This window comes from Chiroxiphia lanceolata, chromosome 3, assembly GCF_009829145.1.
Source record: "Chiroxiphia lanceolata isolate bChiLan1 chromosome 3, bChiLan1.pri, whole genome shotgun sequence".
Taxonomy (NCBI): domain Eukaryota; kingdom Metazoa; phylum Chordata; class Aves; order Passeriformes; family Pipridae; genus Chiroxiphia; species Chiroxiphia lanceolata.
In genome coordinates this window covers 77,194,511-77,207,541 of record NC_045639.1, presented here as the reverse complement: position 1 = coordinate 77,207,541, position 13,031 = coordinate 77,194,511, and positions in this window count along the sequence as shown.

The following is a 13,031-nucleotide window of genomic DNA, read 5'->3' as shown; positions in this document are numbered from 1 at the left end:
GAGAAATGAGAGATGCTTTCTGCAGGAACAAAGGATGTACATGCAATGAGACACCCTAAAAAACCCTCAGAAGCTGAGATGAATCTAGGAATAACAAGACTCATAAGTATGCTTCCTGTTTTGCTACAGGGGTCAATTCAAGGACAAAGTGACAGTTTACAAGGCAACATTTCCCTAAAAGACATTGCCTAATCTGGTGAGAAAAGACATCTTGCAGGTCTTGTTGGTCCCCAGTAAATAAACACAGCCAGGTGCAAGCTGGAACAGTTGTAACAATCCTGGTGGCTGCTGAATGAAATATTTTCAGGGGTCTCTGAAAATTCTGTCCCAGCTACAATTTCTTAACTTAGACTGGACAATCTTTAAAACCTGAATTCCATCAGAAGTAGAAATTTCATGTTTTTGCTTTTCATTTGAATACATTTTGATCCTATGTTAAATGTCAATCACAGTTCAAAATCTGACATTATAAAACTAGCCTTAGCAGTTTCTGAGGAAGGAAAAGCAAGGGAGACCTTATTAGTTGTTAGAAATCACTTGATTGCTTTTATTTTTCAGTATTGGTGCTCTGTGTGTCACCCTTTCAATGATTTTTTTCTTATAAAACAGATAGAAACAGCGACTGGAACAGAGCAAAGCAATTTATCCAAAACAGGGGCGACATCTGGTCCTTCCTCTTTCCAGTTCTTTGTTTTTAAAGGTTGTCTTAGTAATTTTTGTTATTTGTGTTTACATTTTCTTGTTATTGAAACTCCAGTTGAATTTATTCAATCTGGTGCAGTTCAGCTGGATCTCCTACATGTTTCTCCATATCTTGATAATGTATTCTGGGTCTGTGAGATGGGGTTTTTCATGACTGATCTTCTAGAGAAGAATCTCTTTTGGCTAGCACTGCAAAGAGTGTTATTTTAATTCTTTTAGCCTGCCTTTTTTTTTTTTTATCTGAGACAGTGATTTGTTGTTTTAGTTCTTCTGTAGATGTTTTCTTGTCTGACTCCCATGTTCATTTTTGAGCATTTCCTCCTTGTTTCTGATGTTATCACCTTTGCAAATAGTTTGAGTTTGATTTGACCTCCACACACTCCTCTTCCCCATCCCCTAAGAGTTTTATTCAAAGATATATTTTTTCTTTCTCTATGTAGGATGCTTGTATTTCTCAAGAAAAGAGTAAAGCTGATGAATTCACCATCCTTTCAGAGACATCCTGAGAAGTTTTACCAATACCAGACTCTTCCTGTCAGACAGTGACCTTGACTGAATTTGGGGATTTATGGGTTTTGCCTTTTTTGTGCAGGGCTGGTTTCAGGCTTCTCAGAAAGGCAGGTCAGACAGTGATTGTCCCAGGTACTGTCCTTGGCAAATAGCTATATTACCAGTCTGCCTGGTGCTGTTTGGGGGCTGTACCCACTCTCTAGTCCCATTTGAACAACTTGCCTGATCCCTCTTAAAAGGAAATGTTATAGCCTGTTAAAGCAAGACAAAATTGAGACAGAGTATGGTCAGTTGCCAGTTTATTCATCTTTTTAAGTAAACCAAAGTGTATCCCCTCTACATCCAGCAGTAGCAGCAGAGACAGAGTGGGATTCAGAGCAGTGCCAGGAATAGACTCCTTTTCCTGGGATTATGGGAGCCTGCAGCACTCCAGGAAGGATGAACTCTGGAGGAGCAACTCCATCCCCTGAAATTCCTGCAGAATCCCACCTGAGAGGGCTCACTCCTATACATCTCTCTCAAAGCTGTTATTTTGCTGTGTTTCAATCATCCCACTGCATCAGACAGCAGCTCATCCACCTGTATTATACCTGTCTCCGCTTATTATTATTATTTTTTTTTAATATATTAACAACCAAGATCACAGTGAGGATCAAGGTACCCTTTTGCTATAGATGCTAAACATAACTAAGCAGCAAAAATCCACCAGAGAGTTTATAACAATACAGACATACAACAAAACCTCAAGAGAGCAATAATCTGGTAGGCTTTCTGCCTACCAAAAAGCTAAACGTGGCTTTGTGTATATATTTAATCCATGTATTGGTTTTCCCCTTGTTTATGTGGCAAGTATTTTGAGCTTCCTGCGAGAACTTGGTTCTCACCATCCTAGCTGTGTCTCCCGCCCTGGTGTAAAGTGGCATTGTGTGGTGCTGAGCTGCATTTGTCTCTGACAAGTATGAGATGGTGTTTTCTTGGGAAAAGGAGTTTCTCTTCACTGTAACTATCCATACCAGACAAAACACTTAAACTTGCATCTGCTTTTTATGGGCAGTTTCATATGAACAGAAAAGTGAGATAGAATTTATACATTTCCCCCCCCCCAAAAAAAGACCTCAACAGTTCAGTTTCCCCCACTATAATTTTTCTATGGTGAGCTTCACACAAAATCAAAGGGTAGAGACAAACATCCTGTTAATATCTGTAGTGAGCTCTTCAAGAAGCAAGGCCTTTTACCTATTAACTTGGAATTAGTATGATTAAAGCCACTTACTTTCAGAAAAAGGTAGAAGAATAAATATTTTTGAAGTAGATCAAAGGTAAAATAACATTAAAAAGCACAATGGCTTAGTTCAGTTCTACCATACTCTTTTGTAACCAAGTTAAATGAAAAAAAAAGTGAATTAAATATGGAATTAAGTACTCAGGTACAATTTATGTGTCATTAACCTCAGATTAAATTCTATTACCAAGAAAATAAAGCTTCCAGGGAACTCAGTACATTTTTAAAGGGGAAATGGAGGGCAAATAATATTTCCATAATTAAAGTCTTAAATCAAGTTAGAAAGACTGATCCAAATAAAATTACCTACACATTGCAATATGAATCAAAAGTTGTAGAAAACACCATTCAATTTAGTTAATAATTGTAAGCGATTATTGTTTGAGTGATGGCATTAAATGCTGAAGTTAGATTAGAGGTAGAATATTTTAGGCTTAATGTTATGGCCAGCTGACAGATTTTCTTGCTGGATGTGGCAGCACCACTACTGTACTTAGTACAGGGGTTTGAACTTCCGTCTGCTCATTTTAAAAGTTAGTAGCAGAAGCAAGGCATTTTCTGTGAGTGATCCTTCACACAGAAAGCCATTCTCTACTCCCTCATGATTCACTGAAGGCAGACTCGTTAACCTTTCTTAGAGTTTATTAAGGAGCTGCTTTTATTTCTCTGGCTTATGATGAAAGGAGTAGGAAGGAATGTCTGTTGGTCACATACAAGACATTCTTATTTATCATCATTAATATTCCATTTATCTTGACTGAATGGATTTTATTCTTCATTTCTTCATATTCCAGTAGAATAAGGAAGCAACTGGAGCAGCACCATCGAAGAAATTTGGATAAACTAAAACCAATTTATTAAAAAAACGAGGATGTTTACACTAGGAAGCTGAAGGTCTATAAGAAAGTATTCAATTTTCAAATTAAGGTATGAATGTAAAACTACATTTTTCAACCAGAAACCTAAGGACCTCCTCAGCAGAGTGAATAGGTGGACTTCTTACAAACAGTTCCACTGCTTTCAGAGGCTTGTATTTCATGATGAAAAATATACATATATACACACACACATATATATGTATATATATACACATATATATACACACCTGTCTGTGCACACACACACACACAAATATACAAATGACTACAGAACCAAATGACAAATCCTGAAAACATATCTCAAGTGTTTTATGCTATTTATCTCCAAAACATTAGTTCTGGGATAAGGTCAGTGTACCAGAAAATTGGTTTCTAGGCTTCAATATAAAGTAGCTGGTCTTCATTAGCACTTAAAACAAAACAAAACAAAAACCTGAAAATCCCCACTTTTTTTTTTCCTCAAGAAATAATTCCAGTAGTCCCACATCTCCAATTAAAGCTGATAGAATTTTTGGTACACAAGAAATTTGTAACCCCTCTTTCAAAAACAGAATATAAAATAATTTGTGCGATAGGAGAAAAAATGCTTTCATAAACTGTGGTCAAAATGAGGTCTAATAGAACATAAAAATGGAAAATATAAATATTGGAACACAAGAATATTTTATTAAGCAAAATGTCTTTACTTTTAATTTAAATGACATTTTTATTAGTAAATTAATTTACTCTGCCTAATCCAAATTTTTGTCAGTATCACATTACATTATTAGGCATATTTTCTATTAGACATTGACCAACATACAGTGAAAAATCGCAGTTGTTACAGTGTTGGATAGGGATAGTCCCGTTCCCAGAGATAAGCTATTTGACAACTCCAAAAGGGAAAGATCATCATAAAATGTTATGTTTCAAAACAGTTTGATGTCAGTCTACTAATCATAAATTTAAGGTTATTTTCCATTTTTCAGAATGTTAATAAACATTAAGTAGTTGGTTTGAAATTCCAAGTATTTTTGAAGGCACATTCATAGACCTCTTTAATTTTTATATTGGGAAAAGCACAAAAAGCAGCAGTTTTAGATTTAATCTCACTTAAATATTTTCTCTCAAAATGAACCATAAGACTACGCTCTATTTTCTGCATTTAAAGCCCTACCAAGATTAAATTTTCCCTCCACGCTTTCTTGCAAGTGAATATTACTGAACTTTTATTCAATATCTTCTCTTAGGAAGGAAAGGGTTAGTTTTCAGTCAAGAGTAGAATTCTAAGTAGGGAACTTCAGTATTTCTCTTGAAATTTTGGCTTAAAAATTAGATAATAATTTGGTTTCAGCATCAAGCATTCAAATTATTGTATTGATTGACTTGACCAAATTATCTAATTAGAATTTATACCCAAGTATATAGCAAACTTCTTAAAATTTTTAAGGATTAAATTTTTTTTATAATTAATCTGATGTTTTAATTTTAATTTTATATTGAGTCCACCTTGATTAATTAGATTTTTATATGAGTTTGGACTGACAGTCCTAGAAAAACTTAGCTTTGTAGAGATATTTTTGAAAGAAAGAAAATTAATAGGAAAGAAAAGGAAGTGAAAAAAATCCTACACATTTCTTACAATGAGCAACATGAGTCCATAGCTGTACAGGAACTGGGTGGATACCAGGTGGCCAACTTAAAAGGTTAATCTGTTTTCCCTAATTAGTCTTTGGTTCTCACACATCTACCTCCTGTAAAGCAACAGGGTGCAACAGCATCAGCACAAGCACTTGTTGGAGTGGAATTAGTTTCTGTCACTTGCTGCTCTTAGACATGTTAACAATTCACTTGTTTATGGATCTGTGTTCATCTACTGCAGCATCCTGACAGCAGCTGCTGATCCTCTCTAATCTGTATTTTAAGTCATTCTCGTTCTTGACTTCTCCATTTGCAAGCAACTCTCCCAGGTTGGTTTTTTTTTGGTTGGGTTTGCTTTATTTGTTTGTTGTGTTGGTTTTTGGTTGGTTTTTTTTTTGTTATTGGCGGTGGATTTTTACCTGGCTTGAGGAGTCTGATGAGAGACAGCTAGCACAAGTGCCCATGAAAAAGCATGATGAATGATCTCAACACTATTGATAGGGCAGTCATTGCCTTCCATAAGCATAAATTCCTTATGCAACCAAATCCCAAAAATTCTTTGTAATCCAAACAGATTGGTATGCTTAGCATATTATTGTTCAGAACCGACTTAACACTAGATTCTCTTTAGAAACTGTCACTCTTAAATCCTGAAGGCATTTGTCCTGAACTGTTTTGACCTTTGAGACATTTTAAGGTTTTAAATTTAATAGAGGTTACAAACCACCTGAGGAAGTCGAGACTGTGGGAAGCTTAATCAGCCCCTTGATAGTGCTGCAAGAGGAACAACTTCCCAAGCACCTCTCTCTGGCACTTCCCCAACCTCAACATTTAGACCTTTCATGAGCTCTTGATTCACTTTTAACTCCTTGAGTGTTGAACTATTAAGTGGGGTCTTTTTTTATGTAAGGTGCATTGATTTCACCTTTTGGCAGCCCACTCTTTAACTGCATGTGGAGGAATTCACTAACTCTGCATTTTCATTCAAACTGACGTCTTCTTTGACATATGACATGACTGCCAGGACTTCAGATACTTAATTGCCCAAATGCTCAGGGATGAACAGGAGTAACCCTTTAGACTTCAGTGGAATGATATGAATTTAGACCATTTGACAAAGCTGGAACTATATGGGCATTTTGGGATATTAGATTTTATCTGCCTCATATGTTACTTTTTTGGATGAGCCCATTCTAAATGCATTCTTACCTAACTGATACATAATTTTTAGTTCAATACAGTCCTAATAAATAATAAAATGGAAACATTTTTTCCCTTCAGTCAGCACCAGCTTTTACAGTTTTGGATGACCTCAAAAAGTAATTCTGTCCTTTTCTTTACACATAACACATTTACACCCCCATGGCCTCATCATCTGATGTAGGGCAGCCAAAGGATTTCAGTGAGATGATACTCTGGGATGTTCTCCAATTTTGACTGATTCTCAGTGGAATTTTTTCAAGGGCACATTCAGTTCTCACATCCTCATTTCCCAAAGGAAATCAAAGCAACTTTGCTATATAACTTCCACTTTACTCTTTGAAAGTCTTCTTTTAGAACAAGGTTTTAAAAAAGAAATTATGTTTCTAAGCTTTGGTCCTGAACAAAAATATTTGCATAGTTTCAGTAGAGGAGAACACCAAGCAGTTTTTATACTTCATCAAATAGTGAAGATGAGAAATAATTACACTTTTAGATAGGAAATCAAGACACTTTTTTGACACTTTTGAAAAATTTGGTTTCATAAGGTGAGTCTTGAGCAAGACTATAATCATTATAGTATTGCAAGTATTGCTTAGCATATCAGATGTAACAGAACAGTTTCTTACTTGCCTGTACAATATCTCAATGATTTCAAATCCTCTGCTAAATATTGTGTTGATTTTCATTCAACATTCTTACTTTATGGAACCTCTTACACAGATTTTTTTAATTCAATTAAATACATAGTTGACTGACACTGAACTAAAGGTTTCTTTCCTCTTCCTTTTGCTTAACTGTCCTGCTAAATAAATTTTCTAATGAAGATGTAATCTTGGTGTACAGGTGGAATTTTTGATGAGTGTTTTTAACCTGTGATGATAAAAATCTACCAGGAATTTTGGATTCATGGTAAAGTGACAAGAATTATGTTGGAAAGTCTAATTATGGTAATTCTGTAGGCGGGGAAATATAGTTAGAATAAACCAGTCATATCACTCATTGGCATTGACAAAAAATTTAAATCAAGCATTTTATATAAGCTGAAAAATTGGACATTTTAATTTTAGAAACCTTTTTATTTCAGACATAGTGGATTTCACAAAATACAGAGTAATAAACCAAATGACCAAAACAAACTGATAGAGGCCTTCTCTGGCAAAGTTTTAAAGTGCAAATGCCAATTCATGATGGACCTTAAGAAAACTGAATATATCTAGTAATTTTTACTGCTACAGTAGCCTGAAATACCACGTGCACCCCGTGCTGCAGTAAAGCTGAGTGATCTGTCACACAGCAATTATAACATTGAGCGTAAATGTGGTCCAAGGATTTTTAAATAATAGAATCTCTCCTATCTCAGAACAAACCTTTTACTCTAAGTAAAAGTCACCTGCTGGCTTTACAGCCTCTGCTCGTTTAACTCACACCTTGGCAAGATGAATTTTCATTCCATTTTACCAGTGCCTTAGTGACAGATGGACTGGTGCAGTTAAAGTGTTTACAACACACTAAAACCATCCTGATTTTGCCCTATCTCATGTATAGTTTTTTCTGATTTTTCTATTTCTCTTCTTGAATTACAGAATTTCTAAATTGTTGTAAAGTACGTGTGATAAAGCTGACCAGGATAGGCTCACTCTTACTGGCCTACCATTAATATTTAAAACTGAACATTTTTACTGAGAGTGTCTCTTAAAGCTCTACACATAAAGAGCTATATCCTCAAGGCCAACAGAGGAGGAGATCTGTAAGATTGGTATGAGCTGTGACTAGAAATACATACATGCAAACATCATAAGAAAGCAAAACAAGAGTTAAGAGAGTGGCATGTAATGTTAACAAAAAACACTGTTCACAGCAATAAAATTGAAAAATGTGTTGTTTCTATCCAAACTGAAAAGCCTGCAGTCTGTAAGACCAGAGCACAGATAACTTGTTAGCAGAAGGGACTGTGCTGTGACAACAGGATGTTGAAAACAAAGTTGCAGCACACCACAAATCATTATTTCTCGTGTTTGACCATAAGGAACACAGGTTGTAACAATAAAGATTTGTATGTTCCAAGCAGAGAAAAAGGGGCAATGACTGGCAACCTTGCCTAATGTTTTGGAGGCTTAGATAAACTAAATTCTGATGCAAAAGAATTACTTAAGTAACTGTTGGCATTTAAAAGCATGAAAAGACCAAAAGAAAAACTAGTTTCTCATCACTATTCAAAAATGCTGCAAGAGAGGTGATGTGGACTCAGTAGATGGCATACAAGTGGTCCTGGTTAGATTGCCTGAATCCCCAGCTTGCAAAGATGGGAGCGTGAGAATATGAGTGAGTGAAAACATGTAGAAACTTTTCAAAACAAATGTCACCTTCCTCTTCCATAAATTCCTATATTTAGTTTTGTTACACTCATTTCTTACACCACAGACACACAGAAACTGGAAAACTCAGAATCTGCTCCGGATTTTAAAATGTCAGTGACATTTTAAAAGTGTATTTTGTGCAGGGAAAGAGGGCCACTGGTCAGGTAGACTGATGAGGAGATCCTCTTGGACTGTAATTAGAAGCCTGACAACACAATTAAAAGAATGTCAATTGTCCCTAAATCTTCTTCTAGAATTAATCATTAAAAACTGCTTAGCTTTTACTTACTTCCATATTATCAGAGAGAGAATTTTTCTTCTCTAAGAAACAGGCACAGAGCAGTAATAGGCACAGAGCACTGAGGTCACTCATCCAGCCTGTTTGGGATGATCATGGTTGGTTGCTTTTTATCCAAGGTTAACTCCAGTAAATAAACCAGAAGAACTTCTACTAGAAAAGACCATTTCTTTCAAAATAGTCAAACATTCTCCAGTGGTTTAATTATATGATATTACAAGGACTTGAAAAATGTCCATGTACTACTAAAACAAAAAAAAAAAGGTGCCTAAGGATTTCAGGTATTTGAAATGTTAGACAGAAAATAGCACCAATTCTGAACATATCAATTGGCACACAGATTTTCATAAATTCCATTCTCCACTTTCAATAAAAACAGATTTTTTTCTTTCTTTTTTTTTAATAGTACTTATATTTTTATATAATTATTTTCCAGTTTCATTAAAGATAGCAAAGGAGAAGTGATCTTAATGGTAATTATATTTCTGCAAACCTTGAAAAATAAGGGCCTAATTGGAAGAGTCAGTTAATCTTTGACTGGCTGACAATATAGACTTCCATCTTAAAATTTCTTCAACCTAAAATTATCACTGTCCATACTAGGTTTCAAGGAATAGTTACTGACTTTTTTTCTAGAACCTTTCTGTTTATTTGCAAAATGTGAACATTTACAAAACTCTCCAGATAGTATTTTTTGTTTGTTTCAGTGATACATCTTGTTTCATTTTACACTGTCAGTCTGAAATGACCTCACAGAATTCTTCTATTCTGATTTAAATGAAAATGAAAATTACTTAAATGAAAATCAGAATCTGCTCCGGATTTTAAAATGTCAGTGACATTTTAAAAGTGTATTTTGTGCAAGATTCCGTAAAATATTGAATAAATTAGTGGTATTGTCTCTAAGTTCTGTATGCAGTTTTGAGATTCATATATTTAATCCCTAAGTGACTTTCAGGGACTCTTTCATTTATTATAGTATTTTCTTATTTTTTGTAAAAGAGAAAATATAAAATGCAAAATATAAAAGCAAAATCTTAGCAGGAAATTAGAAGCCCTATCAATTCCACTTTTTTAAAAAAAATGGCAAAAACTAGTGTGCAATTTAAGATAATTACATGTAATCCTTAGTAATCCTCCGCAGACAGCATGAACTGGCAGTCATTAGTATGCTTTGAGCCTATTATTTTGCATACACACCAGGATATGCAGAATGTTAGTGTCCTTGCTGACTTTCCTACTAAAACATGGAAAATAAAGTAAGATCAAATCACTTCACAACTTCAGTTGACAACTGGGAGAAAAAGAATAGTGAATAACATGAAATAATAAATTTTTTTCCCTCTCAAAGACTTAAGTAAAAATGCAGAAGTTTGTTTTGGGGGATCTTCTTTTCTATTTCAAATCCAATCGGTAAATGAGTACTTGCTGTTCTGACAGTTCTAAAAGAAATAAATTCAGTTCAATATACTTAATTGAGTTTAATTTTTTACACATTTCTTGAAAAATCAAAGAAATGTTAAAATTCAAGAGAAGTGTATTGTCTCAAGTCCACACATTTTAAAAGGAAATTTTTAAAGGTATTACTATATCATTCAGCATTCATTATTTCCTGCCTCCTATCACAAACCTTGTAATTCAGGCACTCAGCTGGGAAAAGCAGGTAGGTGGCTACCAGGTTCTGAATTAATAAGCATTCAATTAATACAAATTGGAACAGCTTCACACTCCAGGCTGCTCTATAACTTGCAGAGTAAGGCATTTTGCTGAGAGAGAGAAAATTTCTGTTGAGGTTTGTGTTCTGAGCTAGAAAGAGACAGAACTCTACAGTAGCCTGTATCTTCAAATAAATTTCCCTCTGCCTGTCTTAGTAATGCTGGCCTGAATTTGTGGAATTACACCTGGATCCCAAAAAGTCCACCTGCAGAGCAAAATCAGAATGTGTCAGCTAGGAATGGCTGCAATTATCTCCTCTGATTTTTTTAATGTTTCATTTGTTGTTTTTCAACTGAATGTGTATATTCAATCTAAATTTGTGAGTAGTTTCAGCTACTAAAAAAAGTCAGGTGAATGAGTTCTTTCTGAACAAACAAAAAAAAACAACCAACGAACCAACCAAAAAAAGTCTTTTCAGGTCAATCTTTTCACCCAGTCAACATCACTCTTAAAGGCATTGTGACTATTCTATTCTAACATATTAAACCTTGACAGATTTTTCCCTGTCCTGTTAAGTAGTTAGAGTAGTGCTTTGGCATGATTTTGGCCTGATTAAACCAGTTTTCTCCCAGATATCGCTTGAAGTTTGTATGAAGGGCAAGGCAGTTACAAGTTTGAATGCAGATGCCATACTCTAAGGGGTAAGAAAGTCTAGTAATGGCAAATTAGCTATGGCTTATTTGTGTCACTTGGCCTCAAAGCCAGAGAACAGGTCTTGACAGTGTTTAATTTACTGTTTCTGATGTATCTATATGTCCTAGTTTCTCAGAACACGCCTTTTTCTTTTTTTCCTAGAAGAAAAAGTATTTACCTTGGTGAGAAAGGAGGAATTTGGTCATGTGTATTGGATTCCCAGAAGTACAGTTGCTCCATCAGAGCAAGAGCAATTAAAATGAATTAAAACAAAGAGCAATTAAAACTCTGTGCAATTGCATAGAGCTGAAATTATCAGGAATGCACTGATTGTTCACTGAGTGTATCAGTAAATGTTTAACACACCTGACATATTTAGAGAGTGTTGAACTGGCTGCACATGTATTCAGTGTTCACATGGTGCATGCAGAATATGGTAAGTTCAACAATCAAGCATTGGAAAGTTCACAGTATGTTCATTCTGTTTGGGATTATAGGAATAGGAAAAAAAAAAACAAAACAAAACAAAAGGAGACTTGGTACTTGCAAACTGATCTGAATATTTAGATTAAAGTTTAAAAGCTGAAATCGAGCTTGTGGTGCAAAAGCTGTCATTGACTTCAGTGAGATCCAGGTTTCTCTCTTTCTGATATTGCAACTATTACTGTATAATTATGCTGAAGCATACAAAGTGTCTTAACTGCAGTAGGTTTTGGATTATGTTGACAGCAGAAAAGTGAAAGGAGATTGTGGAACACTTAGATTAGAATGGTGTTCGGTCTATGACACTGAACCACTAGTGGAGATGTGTAATGTATAAAAAAGTATGTGTAGAGGAAGAAGAGAGAAGTCTCATCATTCAGAGTAGCTACAGAGAAGTTCACTGTGGCACAAGGACGGTGAAAAACAGTTATGGTCATAGGCATATATCTTTTAAGGGATTCTTGAACAAATTAAATAAAAGAAGGTGGGAAATGGAAGAGAGTCTTCCAACCTGCATATAATCAGTCAAGAAAAGTATACATTATATGATAACTAAATAGATACTCTAAAGAGGGGTAAATATTTATCATGAATACATTATGAGCATGTATCGCTACACTGCATGGAATTGCTTCAGTATACAAAAGTGTTTCCTAAATCATATTAAGTAACCTATCAGTACAATATGTCTTAGAAAAGGTAGAACATTCAGAGTGGTTTGGTAGCAATGCAAATATATTCAGCACTTGATACTTTGACACATTTAAATTAGTTCTCATAACAGAATAAATTTTAAAACTCTTTAAAAGCTCTTTAAACCTGTGTTAAACCAGTTTGAGTATGAGGTATTATTTAATATGATTGAACTCATAGTCTGATATACTTCAATACACTTTCATATATCATTTGTATCACTGAAAATATCTGATCAAGGCGTATTTGAAGTTTATAATATTAATTTCTTAAAGTACTTGTGATGTAGTTCAATATTACTACACATAGTATTACAGAATTCAGACAGGTATATATTCTATGATATATTCTGAGTATCATTGAGTGCTATAGTGAAAGAAGCATTTTAGGACTAGTAGGACTAGTAGGACTTAAAGATGATGCAAGTGGGTTTTCTACAACTGATATCAAGCTAGTTTCAAATTTGAGTTCTACGTCTCTTTTCACAATAGGAAAAAATGCCTCTATATGTAACACTCAATTATGGGAAAATAATAACACGCAGAAGTAAGTTTAACATTTATATAACATCTTTTATTAGCACAAATGAGAAAAAAAAACCCTGTGGAAGTAAACCTTAAGTAAAGAAAAGGTGACAGAGAGTGAAACAAAAGTTG